Genomic DNA, 6,912 nt, shown 5'->3' with positions numbered 1-6,912 from the left:
TGCACGTATGCCAGGAGTTTGGTTTTCTGAAAAGGAGCAAATCCAGGGTGTGACTTTTGAGGCAAGTAGAAGTTCACTGAACGTTGACTAGAGACTGCTTTCCAAGTTCAGGTATGGCTGTTTCTGAAGGCAGTCTGGGTGGGGAAAGCAAAGCAGCCCCCAGGGACCCCGTGAGCTTTGACTTGGCTTGTATATTCGCGGCCATCTGTAAAATGAAAGTGGGGAGGCAGGAAGGGGAAGAAGAACCCTACCTAGGAGGCTCGTGTGGGTTTTTACTTTTTAAAAATAGCATTTCTTTTTACCACAATGGCACAGGAACTTGTAAACATGAATCCCCAGCAATAGTAAACAAATTAGTCTAGGTTCTTTTATCTGAGAAGTAAGTACAGCATGTGTCTGTTTCTCCGTCTCTTCTCTCTCCCTCTCTTTTTCAAGAGAAACATGCAAAACGCAAAATTCCCCCTCCTCTTAAAGGCTTCTTTGCTGGTGAGTGTTTGTTCCTAGCAACAAATAGTCTTTTATTCGAATGGTCTCCAAAAGTTCATAAGCGAAAAAAGTGTCCAACGTCTGGTTACCCACAATACAGTCTCTGGCCGCATAGTGAAGCTTTTCTGTCCTGAATTTGTGATCTGCTATCAGAGTCCTTTAATTTCTCTGAACAGAAGGCTCTTTGGGAGAAGAAAGCTTGGGGGTGGGGAGCAATGTTGGAATCCGTCTTTTTTCCCCCCCTTTTGCTGTTTTCTTCCAGTCAGCAAGTAGTGCTGGAAATCTTCTGATCTTTCCCAGCATCTTGTCGAGGTGAGAGCCAGGGAAGGGTTAACCGAGGCCGCGGGCAGGTTTCCCCGCTGGCCTATTTCACAGGGGAGGAGCAGCTGGCCGGGCACCACCTAGGAACTGTTCATAAAAAGGAGACGCCCTACTCCTGATGCCCTTTATCTCCTTTGGAGATTTTCCTTTTACAGCGTGTTTTGTACAATCTTCAGTTATGACCGTCTTTTGAAAGTCCTAGGTTCCCTTTAACCATTGGGAGTTTACAGATGTTCCCAACATCCCAAATGTAGTAGCTGGTGAGATGAAAGGAACAAAGCTAAGGATGAGGGGGAGGATGGACCATCATTTTGAAAGATGAAGGACAAAAATAATTATTTGTAACTGAATTTTAATCACTTACAAACAAATCTTTTTCTAACATTCGGTCATTTTTCGTGGGTTGAAGCTTCAATTCGAATGAATTCAATTTGACATACTTTTACTGAGCAAACTAAATAAAAGCCTGGTGCTTTCCTAGGTGTCAAGGATGCTGAAGAGAGCAAGACACCCAAGGCCAGGCTCTGGTGGACCTTATATCTGAGCTAATAAGTAATTCTTGAAATAACTTTTGGATAGGGGGTAAGTGCTTTGAAAATAATAAAACAGGACAGAGAGAAGGCCTCTCTGAGGAGCTGATAGTTGAGCTGAGATCTAGAAACAAAGGGAGGCAGCTATGGTGCCACTAGGGAGAAGCAGTGCGGCCAGAGAGACTCCTGAAGGCCTGCAGCTGGGATGAGCCCCTTGAGTTGCAGAGACAGGAAGAAGGCCCGTGCCACAGGCTGGAGAGAAGTAGGGTGGAGAGGAGGCTCAGGGTCCCTTCACTTTCAGATTCTTCCGTGCTTCCCAGAGTTGGCAATCTCCACAGCTCCGGGGGTGCTGTCCTAGCTTACAGCTTGCCTGCAGACAGCATCTGCCCTGATTCACTTCCACATGCAAACCAGCAAAGCAGCCGAGGGGTCAGACGCTGTCCCCTTTATCTGCCAATCTTCTTTGCCTTGACTTGAAAGCCAGCAATATTGATTAAAAGCAGAAGACACAGCTATTGTAGAGCAAAGAAAAAAAACAATGTCTAAGATGGGGGAGGAAGGGGTAGAGGTGTGTCTTGTGGAGTTGGACAACTGGTGGGGTTGGGTTGGGTAGTTCCGTAGGTTACATAGTTACATCGTTACATGGGTTATATAGCAAGACCAACATTTCCCCTAGGTGCCTGCCAGAAGCAATCCCCGCCGACCTGGGTGTGGCCTTCCTTTCTCCTGGGGCCTGACCTCCAGTCACCCAGATCTGCTTCAGATTTCTTCAGAAGGCCTGGGGCATCCCTCTCTCTCCCTCTCTCTGGTCTGTCCCAGCATCCAGGACGGGAGTTGGCAAATTTGGTTCTTCTGCCCCATAAAAGCGTGAAGTCACCTGTGAGCGCCCTGGGAAGGCAGCCCCTCTCTCTCCTCCCTTTCCTGCTTTTCTCTTCCCCAGATCTTGAGTTTTGATGGGCAAGGGTTTTCCAGTTCTTGACTAGAATATGAGGGTGAGAAAGAAATGAAGGAATATTAAATGATGCAACAAGAAGCAAATAACTAGACCTACAACTAGAATATGCAACTGTGTACTGGGGGGATTGGGACAGAAGAAGGAGAAAAAAAGATTGGCAACAGATGATAGCTCAGATGCCAATCTTAAAAAAAAAAAAAAAGAACTAGGGACATGGAGGTGGGGGGTGGGAGGACTCCTCTGACTTTATTCCCAGGTCTCTAAGCTTGGGAAGGAGTACTCTTTTCACCTGTAAGCAAACTCCTGCGCTCCTACAATTGACTTTTTCTGGCATACTATTTTTTATGGTCACCTCCCTCCCCTGCAGCTGTTGGCCTCAGGTGAGCCCCCCCCCCCGACCCCCCCACCCCCGCGGGGTCTCTAAATCGGCTGGGCTGCCTGCGCTCCACTCCTCTCAGGGCCTCTGCCTCCTGCCTGGGCTGCACGGAGTTTTGCCAGAGGGGCTCTGGGAAGTGGTGAGCTGGTCTCCATCTCTGCACTGTCAGCTCTCCCTGGCTCCTTGGCTGTTGGAAAGCATCCAGAATAGCAACCCTGGGGCTTTGTTTCCAGTCCGGCAGGGGAGAAGCTCCAGGGACGCCTCCCTTACTCAGGCCCAGGCAGAGGCAGCAGCCGAACAGAAGCAGGAATGGAGTTGCAAGGCCTGGGGCTCCTTCTCTCACCTCTCTGACTCTCTGCCTCTCCTTGCCTCCTAATCAGAAGGGTATCCAGGCTTCCCATCTCTTTCAACTTCAATTCTCATCCAGAATAGAGACCTCCATTTTGTTTTGTTAAGCTACCCAGGGTCACGGAACACTGAGACATCCCCTGTTCCACATTCTCTTCATCTCACAAGATCCAGCTCTGGGTTCCAGGACAACGGTTTGAATACCAGCTCTGCCTTTTACTGGCCATACGGCCTTGATAAGTTGTACGATTTCGCAGAGTCTCAGCTCATTTGTAAAATGAGGATAATAATAGCACCCCTCTCATAGAGTTGCTGCGAGAATTAACTGAGATCACTGATGAAGAGTTCCTCGAAACACACCTAGCGCGTGGTAGGGGCTCAGATAACATGATCAGCATCAAATACTGCAAACCGTCTCCTTCTTAAACTCCCTCCTCCCTTGGCTTTGTAACCTCACACGATGTTCTTGATTACCTCTGATTTCTGCCTTCTCTCTCTCCTTGAAGTGCTTCTCTCGGTCTTCTCTGGTCTTCTTGGTTTAACTGGGGGAGTTTCTGTTGGCACTGTATTTGGCTCGCATTGTAGCATCTCCCTCCTCCGTCTGGAACTATTGACTCAACATGGATCACCTCCAGATTGTCACCGCAGCCCTCACCTCTCTGCGGCTGACTTCTTGCGACTCTAAGTTCCACTTGGACTTCTCATGCCATCACAAACCCAATCTGTCTAAAAACCAAATTACTATTTTCCCTCTAAATCAGAAATCATCTTCCAACATCCAAATGTGTGACTCCATTCTGGAAGACACGCTGGTTCCATCTTCCCCTGAATACCCTTCCTCCCAGCCACTTTCTCCATCTTCTGAGACTCTGGGTCCAAAGCATCTTCATTCACAGCGTCTCCCTCTTAGAACCTCTTATTTCCTTTCTAAGACCATCATGCATGTCTAGTTCCTGAGCATTTTGTGCCTGTTACGTCCTCATCGCTACCTAACCTGCCCCCCAAGTCCAAGTTCTCCTCTCATCTGGGCTGTGATAGACTGATTGGCCCCCATAGGCAGCCTGTGGGAGAGGGAGAACAGTCTGGTCTCTTCTATTAGTCATCTCTGTGCAAGAACTTGGTTTCCTCATCTCAGTGATATGCTCCTGCACGTGTCTAGTAGAGACACTTTGGCTTATGTCCACCTTAAGTTTGATGTTAGGAGGAGGGACTTCTGGAAAGTTCTGTAAGATTGATTTGTATGAAGACCCAAGAGGTTCCTGGGGAAGGACTCACCCTAAAGGCAAGGAGAGCTAAAATGTAATCAGAGTAGTGAGACTATAAGCTACTGGTCTTGTGCAAAAAGGGAGGGAAAATTTCAGGTGTGCTAATAATGGTAACAGTAAATATTATTATTAATGTTGTTCTCTGGCCTCATTTCCCACCTTCCCTTTTAGGGTCTTGTACCAGATTCTAAAAGAGTGTAAGCTATAAGAAAAAGGAGTAGAAGAGCTGGTTCGCTAGAACATCTCAGTGTTGTTCTGAGCACGTGCATTCATTCCTCCAGTACTTCCCAAGCATGCCCTGTAGGCTCCGCATGGGCGACACGCCTGCATGGAGTTTACAGTCAAGCAGAGAAGACAGAGGATACAAACAAGTAATGACCATGAAGGTCGGCACATGCTATGGGTGGGCAGGTCCAGAAGGTCACAGGACCTCATATTAGGGACACTTAACCTTAAGCTTGGAGTCAGATGAAGCTTTGTGGAGGACATGGAATCTAGACAAAGGAAGAGAGGAGGAGATAGCCAGGTAGAGGAAGAGTTCCACACGGAGGGCAACAGGGTACACAAAAGTCCTTCAGTCAGAGAAGCACGGCATTTTTGAGGAACTGAAAGAGGTTCAGCCTGGGCAGAGCGTGGGCAGGATGCTGAGAGATGAGACTGGAGAGGGTACAACGAACAGGGCATTATAGACAGTGCACGTAAGTTTTGATTTTACCCTAAAAGGCAAAGGAAAGCCATGGGAGGGTTTTAAATGCTGGGGGTGTGTGTGTGTGTGTGTGTGTGTGTGAGTGTGTGTGTGTGTAACGATCAATCTTGAGTATTAGAAGGGTATTGGAGAGGAGCAAGACAGGCAGGGAATCCAGGTAGGAGGTTGCGACGTATCCCAGAGGCGAGGTGGTGGAGCCTGGACTGGGACAGTGGAGGGGCAGAGAAATGGATGGATTAAAGGAATATTTGAGAGGACTTGTAATAGGTTGGATATGGGAGGCAAAAGAGAGGGGAAGGTTGAGGATAAGTCCCAGGTTTCTTGACTCGAACAAGTCTTGAACAACTGGGAGGATATGAGTGACATCTGCTGAGTTTGGGAACACTTGGGGAAGTGTGGAGGGGAGGGGGGCGGTTTGCATTTGTGGCTGTTGTGTTTGAGGCTCCTGAGAGACATCCAAATGGATGAGCTTGGGAATCCTGGTTATCAGTGGCATGGCTAGGAGAGACTTGAGAAAATCATTCAGATAAATTGTGTGTTTATTTCTGCTGCAGTCTGAGATCTTTAGGTTGTCAGGAAAGAAACTCACTCAAACTAGCTCAAATAAAATGTGGAATTGGTGGGATACAGAGCTTCATGGGGCCTGTTGCTCACAGGAGAGCTGTGAGGACGGGAACAGCTTTTCTGGACTATACAGGGCAATGTGACTACTCATTCCTTCATTTCTGCTTCACTCCCCTCTGGGTAGAGCAGTCTTCTCTGCTCATCCCTGAGGCCTCCATCCTCCATATCTTTGCTCTCTACAGAGCTGACTCCTGCTTTTGTCCCCCAACAGACCTAACATCTGAGTTGAAAAGCTTATTATGGACTTCATCACAATGTGTATATCTCTTTATTCAAATTCTTGAGAAGAGTGGATCTGATTGGCACTAAGAAGTTAATGGTATGCCAGCTTTGGGTCAGGTGATCATCCTTGGTCCAAGCAGTGAGAGCAATGTGTATGTGTGAATGTATATATATGTATGCATGCATGTATGTACATGTTTGTATATGTATGCATGTGTATGTGTGCGTGCATGTATGTACGTGTGTGTGTGTGTGTGTGTGGAGGCAATTTTGTGTGAGGGGAGTGGTCAGGCCAGTTGTAGTGTTGAGTATAGAGCTGTTGGTCAGACAGAATATTGATACGTTCTTTATTTTCTTGTCTAACCTGTTAAATGTTAATTGCGCTGCTACTGTCTCTTCCGTGTGGCAGGAGGAAAGAGCATGGACAGACAAATGAGCCTGAATACCCCTTTCCCAGGACGATCGTGGGGCGTTCACTCTCAGAGCTTCAGTTTCTTACTCTGTAAAATCAGCGATACTCTCTACTTCCTCAGGAGAGAGAATGAAATGAGAGAGCACGGTGAAATGCTTGGTAAATGGCAGGAGGCACTCAGCGACCGTTCCTTCCCTCCCTTTCCTTCTCCTTTATGCTTGTTCAAGTCACTCCTTTCCCAGAAAACAGGAATTCTGCTTGTCACTTTTTTATAGTGATTCCTCTGCATGACTATTAACAAATGTTTACAGAACGATCATATATTTTACTCCATTAAAATGTAGTTGTAACCATTCAATAACATTTTTGGAAAATTGAGATGAGGAAAAATTGTCTACCCATAATTCTGCCATCTAAATAAAAACACGTAAGCTACTTGATTTATTTTTTTTCATTTTTTCCTAGGCATTTTTTTTGTTTTTACATAAATATAACCATAATTTACACACAATAAATCGCAGTGTTTTAAGATGTTTCAACATAAATTATTTGCAGAATGAAAAACATATACTTTAAAAGCATTTAATTTTCATAAATCTAGAATATTGATCGGCATCTTCCTTTAATTTCCTCTGTTTTGTCCAGAACGTCTCGCAATGGGGCAGAG

At 46.4% G+C, this 6,912-nt stretch overlaps 2 long non-coding RNA genes across 2 annotated transcripts; one reads left to right on the top strand and one right to left on the bottom strand.

The window, feature by feature from the left end:
- LOC103547571 (uncharacterized) lies at positions 1–6,684 on the top strand. The gene is made up of 5 exons (XR_011543025.1): positions 1–111; positions 749–798; positions 1,289–1,389; positions 5,823–5,930; positions 6,243–6,684. It is a non-coding gene; the product is annotated as an uncharacterized lncRNA (long non-coding RNA).
- Positions 357–3,143, bottom strand: LOC139085042 (uncharacterized). Its single transcript, XR_011543026.1, has 3 exons — positions 3,012–3,143; positions 2,215–2,316; positions 357–1,849 (listed from the first exon to the last, which is right to left on the bottom strand). It is a non-coding gene; the product is annotated as an uncharacterized lncRNA (long non-coding RNA).
- Positions 6,685–6,912: the final 228 nt, after the last annotated feature.

Source organism: Equus przewalskii, chromosome 8 (genome assembly GCF_037783145.1).
Source record: "Equus przewalskii isolate Varuska chromosome 8, EquPr2, whole genome shotgun sequence".
NCBI classification, from domain to species: domain Eukaryota; kingdom Metazoa; phylum Chordata; class Mammalia; order Perissodactyla; family Equidae; genus Equus; species Equus przewalskii.
The sequence above is the reverse complement of the archived record's forward strand: the minus strand, read 5'-3'. Positions and strand labels throughout refer to the sequence as shown.